The 15,829-nt window shown below is 31.2% G+C and overlaps 1 protein-coding gene and 2 long non-coding RNA genes across 10 annotated transcripts in view; 1 reads left to right on the top strand and 2 right to left on the bottom strand.

Annotated features, from left to right (window-relative positions):
- LOC105154884 (uncharacterized) overlaps positions 1–15,829 on the top strand; it is a 346,927-nt gene that overhangs the window by 225,381 nt on the left and 105,717 nt on the right. The window lies entirely within an intron of this gene.
- Positions 4,423–9,675, bottom strand: LOC147911033 (uncharacterized). Of its 3 annotated transcripts, none has more exons than XR_015546258.1 (3): positions 7,943–9,675; positions 6,311–7,622; positions 4,423–6,219 (listed from the first exon to the last, which is right to left on the bottom strand). It is a non-coding gene; the product is annotated as an uncharacterized LOC147911033 (long non-coding RNA). The 3 variants fall into 3 exon arrangements; XR_015546260.1 differs by having other exon boundaries at positions 4,423–6,897; positions 6,987–7,622; XR_015546262.1 differs by having other exon boundaries at positions 4,423–7,203; positions 7,293–7,622.
- Positions 13,919–15,204, bottom strand: LOC147911032 (uncharacterized). The gene is made up of 2 exons (XR_015545525.1): positions 14,674–15,204; positions 13,919–14,521 (listed from the first exon to the last, which is right to left on the bottom strand). It is a non-coding gene; the product is annotated as an uncharacterized LOC147911032 (long non-coding RNA).

Raw genomic sequence — 15,829 nt, 5'->3', positions numbered from 1 at the left:
CAATTCGAACATATTAGATGTTTATAAGGTTTGTTACATGTTATTAAAAGATTTAGATTTTCAAAGTTTCAATTTTCCATTTTGACAATATTTATAATACCATACAAAAATAAATACTTCCTTTAATTTTATTTCCCATTATTGATAATATTATCTATATGACTGAAATTCTAAAAATATTTATTTTTATATATCGTAGTGAACAAAGTATGCAACCGATGCCATAGTCGCATAGGAAATGATGATTATATTAGTACTTACGTAATAACTACTAATCGGAAGATATTTACTAACCACTCTAAAAACATTTAATAATCGAAACTTATTTTATCTATATAAATTTTTATTACTGAAAATAATCCTTTCCTTCAATATATTTAAATATGTTTGAAGTTATAAAAATTTTACAATCAGTTGAATTTAATTAATTAATAATAATGTAATATTTTCAATAAAATAATTGACACCTCATAGCAACAAGTAACGCGATTATTCCAAATCTGACTTTAATTAAATATAAATGATTCTTTTTTCATTTGATAAACATTTTTTAATGAAAATATTTAAATTTATATTTAAAGATTGAATATTTTTAAATAATTAACTATATATAATGTTATTTATTTTTAATTTATGGAGAAAAGTTACGCATAAATACGAAATCAGATCTATATAGATACTAGACTTAAATCTAAATGTAGTTTTTTGTCATAAGAATCAAATACATCAGTCTATTTTAAAAGGATATAAATCCAAATATTGTATAATAAATACAAATATTGTAAAAGGAATAGTTCGTATAATAGACTAAACTTAGAATTCGGTGAATTTAGTTTCTGATAGTCACTTTCGTATGTACCTATTGCGTATGTAGATCTAAAATTAAACTTTCGTCATTTGAGGGCGAATACAAATCGTACACTTAAAATGTGTTATGAATCGCATGTCTGGAAGTGTCAAAGTACTAAATGACATTCTTATTTAACTTTAAAAAATACATGAGACATGATAGATTTTTTTGTCAATTTAATCTTCTGATGGAATTATACAATTACATAAAACTCTATAAGTATATGTTACTCTAGCTATACACGTAATACTTTAACATGATATGATTTGTAATGATTTCATTTTATAAAGTACCTAAATTGCTAATGAAATAATTATTTATAATTTAATTAGAAATAATAATTAATAAAAAATTTATTTAAGAATATGTACTTCTGTATATGTACTTCTTAATAATTTAATGAGTTTTTTAAACAGAGAAAAGGAGATGATTATGAAATAGATGGGAAGTTATAGAATATCATGATATTTTGTATATTTGTGATACGTTCTGGAGGCAATCGTCGAAGTTATTTCTTCACATAATTTGCTTAAACATTATAAGTCACTACTCAATGAGAAATGACAGTCATTTAGACGTCATCGTATCGAAATCAATTCAATATCAATTCGATAAATTACTTTCGATGAACTGATTGTTATATAGTGTTTACGTTGTTGTAAAAGTTACGTTTTAGTTTCGCAGCAGACAGTTTTACATACTTTTTATATAAATTTGAGAAATATATTTGTATTAATTTTTACATTAATTGGTATTAATTTTTGTAACTTTAATTTGGAGACCTTAAGTATGATTTGCAAATGATATAATTGAATCAAATTTGTAACAAAAAGTGTACATATATCCGATGTGTTATAAAGTTATACTGTATACTGCAGTTAATAATATTCCACGTAATATTCTCCCTTCCTATTCCTTAATTGCAATCTTTTTTCCTCTTCAATTTTTTGTTTGTTCTAATAGTGGGAAATTTTTTCCGGTAATATAATTAGAATCACACTTTGGCTAACAAATTTGTTTTTAAAATAGTTATAAACATTGACTGAGTTATTTCAATGAAGCAAAATAATATTCCATAACTCCTCTCTATGTTTTTTAAAGTACATTTTTTATTTTGATTTAAATTTATTTAACAAAATTTGACTTATTATTATTGGTAACAGTTTTTGAAAGCTTGTTATGAATTTGTTGTACTAAAGCATTAGAAAAACTAAGTATACTAATATAAAATCGATATAATTATATAACCGAGTAATACAAGTTATGAACAAATTTATAATTTTATTCGCTTAATTAACATTTAGAAATTTCCATTGGTATGGAAATATTCCATTAGTATGAAGTAATATTATTTAATCCATGATCGCTTTATTTTTATAAATAGAAACCGACATAATTTATTACTTACAATTAGTTTATATCTTGTAGTATTTATTACATAATTTATTTTTATAAAATACAAGCCTATATTTTGTAGTATATATATATATATATATATATATATATATATATATATATATATAGCTCATCTACAGTTAATTAGACTCGGAACTTACGTAACAAACTTATTTAGCCTGGGAAGTCCCATCGCTTTAATAAGCATAAGAATTAACCATTAACTACGCATTTTTTCGCGCAGTTTTGCCGTCAATATTGCATCACAAAATCGTGTTATTATTCACACAACACTAAACTATAAAACTAATCGGTTGATTGTTTTAGTAACTAATGATAGCGGTACAAAATAACTGATTAGATATGCGAAACACTGATTAGAGTGATTAGATATGTAAAATTCTTATTCGAAATGCAATGGCTAATAAAAGTTTTAAATCACATACAACTCGAAAACAGTGCAATTTTGGTTTACATTGATAAAAAAAAATAGTAAAAAGTAATATCAATTATACAAATTAAATAATATAAAAAATAAATAATATATAAAAATAAATATATAAAAAATAGTAAAAATTAATATCAATTATACATATTTGTACAATTTACATTTAATTAAATGTAATTTTATTTTAATTGTAATTAAATAAATTCTAATTAATTACCTTCGACTTACCTGCATTATTTCTTTCGATGCGATCACTATGTATTAGCTAAAGCTAATAATTAATTTTTTAAGTTCTAAATTAAAAATTTTTAAATAATATTTTTATTATAATTAAAGATAAGAAACTTCTTATTAAAAAAAAAAGAAATAAATATTAAATACATGATTCAAAAGATTTTTCATTCCATTAACTACTACTTAAAAAGTATGATATATACATTTTCTCAAACTTATCGACGAAGCGAAAATATAAACTGCGCACATTATGCCATATAAATTATTGATATTTTTTTTCTTCATCTTTTTTCTTTGACAATGCTGACTGTAATCGCACGTGTGGCATAGATCTAAGTTTATCTACCGATTATTATCGGAAAATACACGCGCTGCGCGTGCATAATTTATTTAGCGCCACTCAGAACCTTGTAAGCTATCCGTCGAAAGGCAATCCGGTTGGTTTTGGTTCGTTCAGTTCCGTCGCTTCGTAGAAAAGCTACGAGGTCGTAACACGATCCCGGGAAGCGATTCCTATGAATTTTCATGATTTGCTAGAATTGAGGGTAGTTTACGCGGAAGCAGTTGGCGTTTTCCACGAGTCTGTTCTCGGGCACAGTGAGAGGTACCCCATGAGGAGGTACACCTTGCCCTAGAAAAACTAGTAACGGTGTATTATTCTATATCTGCATATATACTATGCAATGCATATGCAACATCTAATGACGGTGTTACGTGTTACAATATGCAACATCTAATGACTGTGTTACGTGTTACAATATCTTATCTTATTATCTTTACTTGTTATGTTGCTTTAATGTGTCGTGTTATTACATCATACGATACACTTACGACGTGTAAAAAATAAACGCTATAATGCATGTAGACACAGTTCTATATAATTTCTGATATAATTTTTTATCTTGCACTTTGTTAATAAATTTTTAGAATATATTTAATATATTGTATCAATTATTCCCCCTTTTTTTAAATGAGTTAAATATCGAGCAATTTATTTTTCTTTTAACATTTTAAGAATAAAAAATATAAATATCTGCCATATCACAAAGAATATATGATATTTGATTGCTGTCCCTGTATGCCATAAGTCCTCAATTATTCTGACATAGTTATGGAATTGATAATAAGTTTGATGTACTGATGGAGTGTTACTGTAATATAAAGCATATAGGCATAAGTGGTTTAAAAGATATGAACCAATAATATAACTGGCATTCAATAAAGTCACGCCTCAGTATCTGAACTAAAAGGATATTGCTAAAGCAGGTCAGAAATTATTCTATCAGCTCATGCTGATGTTTAAACTCTTCATGTCAATAAAATTACATTTGCAATGTTTATACATAGAATTGTTGCAGTTTATATACGAGATATATATGTGTATGTGTTTGTATGTATATATATATATATTTTATTTATATATATATATATATATATATATACATGTACATATATAAACTAAATATATGGATTTTATATAATATTAAAATATGTGTGTGCGTGAGTGTGTGTGTGTGTGTGTGTGTGTGTGTGTGTGTGTGTGTGTGTGTGTGTATAGTGATGAAGTATATTTAATATTCCAACGGACAATAGAACGTAGGTAGTTTTTTCAGAAGGGACGCATACAATACTTGCTTTGAAAAAAAATTATGAAACAAACTATACAATACCTATAGTTTCTTTTTTTTTTAAATTGTGTAAAATGCTCACTTTAGAAAAGAGAAAAACCATAAATTATGTTATTCTAAAAACAATATTATATTTTGAAAAGATATGTATTTGTATAATTAGAGATACTAAGCAGCAGATCATTATAAAAATAAAGTAGACTACATAATAAAGAAAATAAAAGATTGAAAGGAATCGAAAATTCTTTAATTTTGGAAAAAAATTATATACAATGAGAGATGGGATTACGAAGAATTAGTTAGAATATTGTTATTACACTATTTGATATGTTTACACTTCTTCGATATTCGAGAATATTAAAAATTAAATTCTTTATCTTATTCTAACAAATATGCTATGAACTGATTTTGCAACAATACATGCTTCATAATGTTGTAATCAGCATGGTAAGCACTGAGTGTCAACAAAAAAGCGATACTATCCTCTCCATTGAAATTACATCTATGGCCTCGTATTACTTGAGCCATAATTGCTGATTCGAAGATTTCAACGCTTTTGAATGCATGGAATATGTTTCTTTCGATTAAATTGGTAAACATAACATAATGTGGAGGAAAAAGAAAAAAAGTGAAACATATTTTTAATATTATTATATTTATTCTGAAAATAAGTATTTTAATCTAAATGTGTATTTTTATTTTATAATATCATACAACTTTAAAGTAATAATATTGAATGCTCTGCTCGTATTTAGCATGATTATTTTTATACATAATAAACTTCTTAGTAAATATAAATTAAAATTAAATACACGAGTCTATTATTTGGTTTTATAATTTTTGCTAAAACAACATTTTCGTCTGTGTCTTTTCCGGCATAATTATTAACCGCCATACTTTTCAAGCCCACTCATGCGATTCTAATAGCTATCACAAAGAGCAAATGGTACCAAAATGGCGGTTCAGGTGAGCAGTCGTTTATGATTAACATGGCGGACTAACCTGACGGGTTTGCGTGGAATCTGTGTAATCTGACAGGGTTTTCGCCGAGAAGCAGACGCCTTTCTGGTTCGATACGGAAACATTCGATGTCTGGGACCGCAACATCTTGAAACGCACGCACAACGGAGTCTGAGAAAGAAAGTACCGACTACCGGTAGGGTCGATGTCCGGCGAAGGCCGCTAACGACGCCTAATCTTTTCCAAGAAGCTGTCACAAGTCGCCACTCTTCTGGTATCGGGCTGCATTCACGATCAACCGTGAACTTTTCAATACGATTACTTTTCATACTCAATAAAAATTTAAAATACAAATAGATTAATATCATTACTATTATAAATTTTTCTATTTCGTTACACAAAATTTTTTTATTCTTTACTTTTTTGTTTTATGAATAATTTTATTTTGACTTTATTATTTGACTTTAAAAAAATATTTTATTTATATATTGCATTTAATATAATAGGCATCTCGCTAACAGAAAATTTTGGAGTATTTTCCAGCAAAAACATAGTGTTTAATGCAGTCAGTTTATCTTTATTCAACGTTGGCGGCAATGAAAATATAATGATTTATTGTATTATACTGTGCCCTTACTGAGAAACGCCTATTATTTAAAATAATTTATTATAGATGTCCATAACCATAGCAACAATTTTAAAACCTGTGGATTAATACAATGTCCATTTTTTTAGTTGAATTTTACTGTAGTAAATTCTATTAGTCCGTAGTAATTTGTAAATCAGTTTTCTTACCTCTCTTCTTTATCAGTGTGTCAAAGAAAAACTCAAAGTCTGAAAGAAATAAATCATTGAACTATAATTGACGGCGCAGTCTTTGATTTGCGGAAGAGAGAAAAATATCACTGTAGGACTCTATATCTCTTTCTCTCCGTATATTTTTATGAAAAATTCTTTTCGTAAACAGTTCTTTTCTGAAACAAAGTTTTTCAGTTTCTTCATACTTTTGTCTCTCACTGTAACGACATAAATTTTAACTAATAAATGTCGGTGTTACAAGGTAGAAAACCCTGCAGTTATTATGTCTGTTTAGACAACACTTTAGCCAGGCTATACATAGGTTGAATACGCGTTCCAGTTGTATTATAGTTCAGTGAGATAAATGTATTCTTTTCAACAGAAAATTTTATCTGCATCAGTTAGGTAGCATTGTACAAAATATGCAATTTATAATGGACATCAAAGAAATCTTATATTTCTGACTTTTGTTCCTTCCTTTATTTCATATAAAATTGTAATTTTTATAATTATTTGCGAAACTGAACAACATAGTTGGTGAGTTTTAATCATTATTTTTTCATTTGTTTCAAAATAATTTGTTGCTATTAGAGCAGTGAGAAAGATTAATAACAATAAGTATGACATTTTTGAAATGCAATTATGAAAAGTATTTAGAAATTAAAAACTGTACCACGACATTAAATATGATAGACTGTCGCGTCTATTGTGTTTATGCAGAGACATTAATGACGCACTATCCGCGTCGCCTAGTTAATTAGACGAATTAATTAGCATTGGCAAGTAGCATAATTAATATGCGCAAGCGAGGTGTCTTCCTCCGGATGTTGATACGCTGTCGAAGATGTTGTGATTTTCGGCATCACCCAATACGCCACACCTTCGACCACCTACGGCGTGCACGTCGAATTAATGAAACATCAAATATTTTATACTGTGTGAAACACGATATTAAGTGTTGTCATCGGCATTCATTGACCTCATCAATTGTTCATTCTTTAGCGGATCTCTCATTCAGTTCCTGAAACTGTATCGCTATTGCGAGATAGTAGAAGGACATTTATGCAATGTCGCATACGTGAGACTCCGTCTGATGCCACAGACATGGTATCATATTCGTGATTCAAGACGGTACTCAATGACATTCCGTTTAATCTATTCATTCAGCGTTCTACGACGATTCATTCTCTTGCGCTGTTTGATTTTTATCCAGTATAAATTTTTTGATGAAATTAAATTATATTGTAATATTTTTTAAATTACCGAATTGCTTTGCATCATTACGTTATTATTTTTTAAAAGTAATACGCTAAAAATATATAAATATGAATTTTATTCTGAATATTAGAAAGAAAGACATTACGAAAAATATAAAATAAAAATATGAAAACAATATATTTATATATTATGCGATAATAGATGAAAGTAATAAATAAAATATAGATTTATAGAATTGTATCATACAATCTCTTTACAATCATTTTATCATATTAAAAAAAGTTTTGTTATATTTGTTTAATTCTATATTAATTCAATTTTTCAATTATATCAGATATCTTAACAATAGAATCTTATTGTTAGACATATGAACACGCGATATTAAATCACGTCACTGGAATGAGCACTTACCTTGTGTGAATCCCGACGATCGTTTCCGACAGGAAGTCTGGCCAAAGAGGAAGCCCTGGACTGCGTCAGCAGACACCGCTCTTTGCTGTACACCTTTCCATGCCAGCTCGTGCTGTTTCAACTACACTCATACCTTTTGCATTTGCTCGCACGAGTTTGCCGACAAAGACGTCGGCACAGAACCCGCGTTGCATTTTTGATAACCCGACGCTCGACTGTACTTCTCGCCCACGCTGGCCATTTATTGTCATTTACAAATCACTTGTAGCTTAATTAACTCGAGTAACAAACTAACTCAAAGAACAAATTTATATTAACCATACTTCTTTCTTAACACGATGATAGTAGCTACATTATACATACATTAAATATATACATTATATATATGAAAAGAGAAAAAAGTTCAATTAGTGTTATTGATTTAAAAATACACGTTACATACAAATTGTGATAGAAAAAAAATTTTGTTTACGGCGAGTTTCCTGTTTACTTTTTTTTTTTATGGATCCCAGTAAAATTGCAAGTATCCGTAGAATTGGCGTCACGAAATAAAGGGTTATAAGCCATATATACGTACGCTCTTTCACGCTCTTAAAGGATTCCGTGCAAAGTCGGAATAGCCACGCGATTCGCGATCGGTGAATACCGCCACACCCTTCCGTGCCGCTTCCGCCCTTCGTTGAGAGATGTTTGCAACAAATTGGAACCTCCCTTGCCCTTCCTTCCAGTAATTGGCAAGCGATGCGCTGGGCGGCTTTTTCTCGGTCCGGCCCCGATCCGTAATTGCGACTGAATGACGAACAAACATGCCGTGTACACGCATAGATGGAAGTCAACCATCCTAACGTTAAAACGATCGGCAACATTCTAAACGTATTACTTCTTTTCTGTTGGCAGTTCTGTAAAGTTTCAAATAATTGAAGAGCTTGTTTCCGAAACCAGTTCTGTTCATCTGTACAATTCGTTGTTTTTAAATAAAAACTTGTCAGTCACTGCTCATAGAATAGTTCTGATTTATCTGTCGTATTTTTTCAAATCATGTATTTTTATAAATAAAACACACACACACGCACACACACATAATAATGCGATTTTTTTTATTCCATTGCATATAAAATAATAATTAATGTATTGAAATGTCTATAAAATAAATTTGAAACTATTGACAATCGAATACACATCTGTGTTATCATACATTTTTAAAAAGTTTTACATCTCTTTATTTAACAAAATAAACGGTTGTAATAAATGGTTATAATAAAACAACTTACGCGTTATGCTTTAGATTAATGTGACATTCGATGTAGAAAACTATACACACAAAATATATAATCTTTCTCTTATCTTTTATCTTAATGAATTTATTTTAATATATTTTAACATGTATGATTCATGCTTGATCCTTTAACACCAACGCACTCATTATCGTACTTGAATATTTACATGTACATTCTACATGTTCCGTAACTGTCTGAGACATGTTGCGAGACGTGCACAAAGCAATTATACTGAGAGAGAATAGTAACTGCGATGAAAAAAAATACTAGTCGGAAGTTGGTATTCGTTGTTGCGCCCTGTCATCTCGCAGCTCGTAAAAGCTGCTCCTTCCTCACCTCTTTCCTCTCTATTCGGCTGTTTCTTTGCTCCCAGATCACCGACCGATGACAGATGGAGCAAAGGCGATCGAGCGCGATCCACTCGACCGGATATAATTGCTCGACTACTGATTGACTTTTGCCGAGTGGCCTTTTGTGCAAACTCTATACCGCCTGCTTATATCCCCTCGTATCGTCGCGACCGAGTTCTCGACGAGAACTTCTCGTATACCCTAGCCTAGTGTAACAATCATTAATTCGAAGAATCGTTCAAGCGAACATACAAAGCAGCGCTTTATTTTATTACAAAGTGCATATTATAATGGAATAGACAATAGACATTTACAGAGACAATTCATACATTAAAATCCGTTAAAGATTGACATGTAATGTAAGCATGATTTGGATTTTTATCCGACAGGTAATAACAATTTACGTATCTATTTTAATAATGTGAAGCTATAGCGATTGCCATACATTCGCAAGTGTTAATAATTCATATCAGTGTTATAGTATAGTATGGTCTAAAAACTTTCACGTTTCTAATTTATGTTTTCCCAGCAATTTAACGCCGGCAGTTCATTCAGATTGATCGACATACGATATTGCCCCGCAGCTAGCAATCGCAATGACAAAAACTTGATAGGCTCCAAGTAAAAAGATCACACACGTGATCGTGTGTGTTGTGCCGTCGTGTATTATTAGCAGGTAGCTTGTTAGGCGGTCGGTTTGTGGATAATGGTAGGTATTACAACACGCGACCGTTATTAACCCCTCTATGCATCTCTTTCAGCCGCGTACCGTAGTCGTAAGTCCATCTTTATCTAGCCTTCTCGTTTATTCGCTCTCTAAAGGAACACCCTGATACTGGCACAGACAAAACATAAATCATTATTCATAATAAGCTCTCGCGACAAAAAACCTGTACCGACAGATCTTAGCTACGCTAAATAATCGCGGTCGTAGTTCTCGCTCCACCGGACGTCTCTCCCCCTTCGATTCTTTGGAAGGTCTCGAGATGATCATTCCGCAATTAAAGGATGCCGCTGCCGGGATTCGGATGATTTCTTTTCAACCCATCTTCGTAAAAAGCACGCCCACTTTAGAAATATTTAGGAAAAGAAAGCAGTATTGAATACATCTGGGAGAACATTTGACAGTTTTCACGACCTGGACACTTATCATGGAACAAAGTCGAAATCGATTTCAATCATTCTCTAGATTTCTATTGTGTTTTCTAGGGAAAACGGAATAATTCGATCGGAATCTATACTGACTTGTTTCATGATAGGTGCCTTGATATTTTATTTATTTACTTATAATATTATTAGTACTCGCAACTTCGTCAAATAATCTATCCAGAAAAAATTACAGTTAGAAATTTTAATAATTTTGATATTTATTAATTTTTATTTTAATCTTAAATAAGCAATCATATTCGCTTGCTTAACGATAATTCTCAAGGAGATAATTTCATTAAAACTTAGAATCAGAGATTGTTGATTTAATATCAAATGTATAACACTAAACTCAGTCTTTATCGAATTTGATGAAAATATGATACGCAATCATTTGACTTCTTATAATAATTTGTCGATTTGATAAAGATACTTTCTTCATCGTCGATATGTCTCCAAGTATTTTCTTATGGCATTCTTGTTTTTTTTGGAAGACTGTAGAGTCCGCGGTAGAAAGGATTTCGCCCGTCCAATAGGCGGTTAAGCATGGTGAAGAACACGTCTTCATTTTAGCGGTCAGGAGGTGCCGGTGACATTCCAGGGATCTGCAATGAGAACTGAGCGGAAAGGACGCGACCCCGTCCCCGGTTGCAATGGCACGAGGGGATCGACGTCCTGGAGGGCGTCGCCGTCCTCGCCATCCTCGTCGTCCACGTCGTGTGGGTCCGAGCGTTCCGGACATAGCACTGCGTCCCCGCGATCATCGGGGTTTTGCTGCTGCACGACCCGAGTTTTTCGTGCGACTCTTCTCTGGCGGTAACTCGAGGCCAGGCAAGTCAGGAGTGCATTACACGCAATTAGACGCCAGGGTGGCCCCAAGGTATGTCCGACAAACGGCCCTCCTCCTCACCTCCCTCTACTACATTGCGTCGCACCGTTTTCCTTCTCGTTTCTCTCTTCGTCGCTTCTACGTGATTCACCTCGCGCTTGTTTCCTCTCGATGACCCTTATTGGATCGTCTTTCCTCTCTGTATTATGACCTCGAAGATACATCTTGAAAGATCAATTCCATGCACAGATTCTTGTTTTCTTGAACTGAACATCGCCGATAGGTATAACCTTTGTAATGTAACTCTCCAAAATTATTATTATTTCAAGCCAGCAACATAAGCAATATGTCAGTTATTTATTTCTTTTGATATACTTGCAGCAAGATTACAACAAGATTGAAGCGCAATCGTAAGTACCGAGACTGAAAAATGGAATCAGTTGGAACAAACAGCGGAAAGCTATATTAATTAATGTTGAATAAATTAATATAGAAAGAAACAAGCAAACATTTAATAATTTTATTATATATATTGCTGTTAATTTAACTTCACGGAATCATCTATTTTCTGTACATATATTTTTATATCATTTACATAACGGACGAGAGAGATCTCATAAAATATAGAAAGTATACATTTAAATAACATATTTCGAAAAGTATTTTAAAAACGAAATTATTCATATATTTTGATATTAAATTGTAAACTTTATTACACTGGTAATATTCGTTATTAAATAGCATACAAACATTCAATAGCTCTAATGCGATAGCTCTAACGAATAAGAGTGCGGTATGTGTGTCGGTCACTTCTGTGTCTGCAAAAATGAGCGTCTAATTAAATTTATCTGTGTGCGAACACGTGTTTCGCGCTCTTACAAATAGTCAATGGAGACTGCGACTATCGTCGAACAGCATGGCGCATCGTGCTGTCGCGTAAGAGTGAGATACGGACTACTGTTAAGGAGAAGAAGAAGAAAAGAGAATGAATGAGAAGGGTAGCAAAGGGAAAGACTCACATACAGATTCACATAAGAAGCAGTGGCACCGTTTAACACGAGATGCACTGGCGCGCTTTAAGTGTAATTACCATTGGCGTAATTAATTTAGTTAAAGAGCCGGCATTAATTTACTGCGTGTATTTGCTCTTTCTTTCTTTCTTGGATGTTCTTCTTTTCTTTGTCTGCGTTTGAAATGTAGTTGCGCACATTAAGTTTTCTTCTTCCGAAACACGCGTCTCTATGCTTTTTACATTTATATTCCGTTTCAGTGATTTTCCGACCTTCAATTATGTTCAAATAAAGCAGGATAGTTTTTGAAGAAATTATTAGATTTAGAATTTCTAAAAGTTTGTGCGTTGTATTGTTTTGCAGTTAACGTATTCTTATTAAAAAAGTATGGTAATATTATAATTGTAGAAGACAATATAATTACTTGGAATAATGCATAAACAATATTAATTGCATTATTGTTGCGACTGATAATTTGCTTTACAATTTGATTTCTACAATTGGTTTACAGATAATCGTATGATAATTGAATGAATTGACAACAAATAGATTAATGAAAATTTCTCTTCTATTAACATTTTTTATCTATTTCTACGAAAATAGTTTAAGAATTAGACATAAATTTACCTCCACGTTGGTTTTCATGCAAGCGACTGCACACATGAAAAATGCGCATGAAAAAAGCTTTTGATGGAATATCTAAAAATTTAGTTAGCATAGGTTTGAGATTAATTTTGTTAGGCCACCAAAATAATTATGTAAGACATTCAAACTAGTCATTCAAAACTTTGCAGCATTGTTCGAAATTCTTATGTAATTATTTTGATGATCCATTTTTAGGTCTGTGTTTAGCTAAATTTTTAGATACTTCAGTCAAATTGTTCTCTCTCTCTCTCTCTCTCTCTCTCTCTCTCTCTCTCTCTCTCTCTCTCTCCGTGTATTATTTTTTTCACAATTAATATTAAAATTTATATTAACTGTTTTAGGTTATATTTGTCATAGATCGATTCACGATTGATTCTCATTTTTTCAGACAAGGTATTTGTTTAAATCAATTCTTGAACCAATTTTTCGAATTTATTTAATCATGGTTTGAGGAGCTTTTTCGAAATAAAAGATGATTTGAATCTAGCTTAAATACTCAGATATGAATACACATCCCTTAGTATATCTACTAGCCAATTGATAAATCAAATCTGTTATTCAAATTTTTAGATGGATATTAGTTTTTATTTACCAAAAAGCACCACTTCTCCTAATGTAATGAATTTAAATTTATTGTTGGGAAAAAGGAAAGAAAGAGTTCTTATATCTGCGTTTTCCAGTTAATTCTCCTATAGGTATTCATGAAAAACACATTCTCATCTGAACGATTTATTTATTTTAAAAAGAGAATAATAGTTTTGAAGAATCCCTGAAAAAATGTTTTTTTATTATTAGAGTTAAGTTGAATCCTTTAAAATGTCATTTCGAATGAAAAATAGTTTTTATTCAAAAGTGTTTAGGATAGGAATGTACTTTATTATATTACTCCTATAAATTCCGTTTTTTTTTCATACCATTGCAGTTATATATTTTATCTTGTTATCTTTTAACATTAAATTTTCGTTATTATTCTGCTTTCATTTCACGTTCTTATTTATCAAATGTTATTTTTATAGTCTACCAAGTACATATTCTGCTTTATAGATTGTACTTTTGTTCTGTATTTTATCTATTTTATATTCTGTTTACTTTGTTTACGTTCTGTTTTTTTTTACTTTCTGATTATGTTTTTATAGACATCACAATAGACAGTTTTGTAAATGTTGTTGCGCATATATCTCTTTCTTTCATGCTTTTTTGTAATTATCTGTCTTGTTAATAAAAAAATCAATCTTGTAAAAATGCTTATAAAAAAACGTTCACAATTCTTGTTTTTCAATAAATTTTATAATAAAGCGCTTATTTTTTCTTTTTTCTTCATACTGGAAAAAGATGATTCTTATCATTTAAAAAAAAACTATATATAAATATTATTTGACCCAGTTTATTATATACATTTTTTTAAAATATAGCTATAACGATGTTCGTTTCAAATAATCGGCAAAAGATATAATAAAGAACTAATCAACACTACATTTAAGGGGCGCGATCAGAGTTTATTGGCACTGGTTGGTGGTCCAATTAGTATAGCATCCGAACGTACGCGGGGTGGCTGAGTAATTGTCGCAGTTGAGCCGCCATATAAATTTCTCAGTACGAGTCGGTACGACCATCGGTAGGCCGGTCGACTGGGCTAACTGTGCACACACAGTGAACTTTCTTGCGTGGTCGCGCGGTGTTCACCGCCGGCGCGGACGCTAAAGGATATTAAACGCCTTCCTTGTAGGCTGACCGATGATTGCACCGACGACAGTTACTATCTGGAAACTGCCGCCTCGTGCAAAATGGCAGGGGCACAGAACGACTATACAGTTAAACGTCGCCTAGCAACAAGGTTGCCTTTAGAGTGACGTTGAATGCCTACGACGCACCCCGTGTTCTTACGTCTTTGTTACTTACTCGAATGATAACGTTGATAATATTTACAAGCGAGAATTTTTATTGAAAAACTTATCAGTATGATACAGCTTAGTATGAGTCCTTGAGATAACAAAGTTTCTCCGTCTAATGATTATTTGGTGCGCATATCTGTATTATATTATCTGAATAAGATTTTTTTTTATTACATATTTTGCATGATTGAATCGATTTCACGGTTATGTGCTTAACGTACACACATTACAAAATTGTTTCTTTACATTTATTTTAACAAAGATTATTTAGATTTTAAAATGCTAATCAGCATTATTATTAAATCGACGAGCATTTAATTTAATTGTGAGATTGTTATTTCAGTTCATGTACTACTGTGTTTCAAGTCCGACCGAATCGGCGCAAAATCTATAGAACTAATAACTGTATTTGTGTGAATATTACTAAACACTATGTTCATATGTACATGAATATCACTAAGCACCAAGACCCACTTTAATCGAAAATATTCTTCTCTCGAAAGCATTCTTCTCTGTTATTTGTGTTTAAATATTTCTCGGTCTATTTCACTTAAAATTATTTTTTTCTAATGGCATTGAATATTTCATAGTTGTGTTATTAAAGTTTATCTCGAAATAATATACAAATAGTAGTAAGATTTATCAAGGTGAGGATTTACTTGGCAACGCGCAATGGCTATGTCTATATTTGTGGCCAGTGTCATGTATTTCTAATGTCAGGTATCATTTGCTATGTAT

The sequence above is a fragment of the Acromyrmex echinatior genome, chromosome 1 (genome assembly GCF_024713525.1).
Source record: "Acromyrmex echinatior isolate Ae372 chromosome 1, ASM2471352v2, whole genome shotgun sequence".
Taxonomy (NCBI): Eukaryota; Metazoa; Arthropoda; class Insecta; order Hymenoptera; family Formicidae; genus Acromyrmex; species Acromyrmex echinatior.
This window is presented reverse-complemented; position numbering and strand designations above follow the sequence as displayed.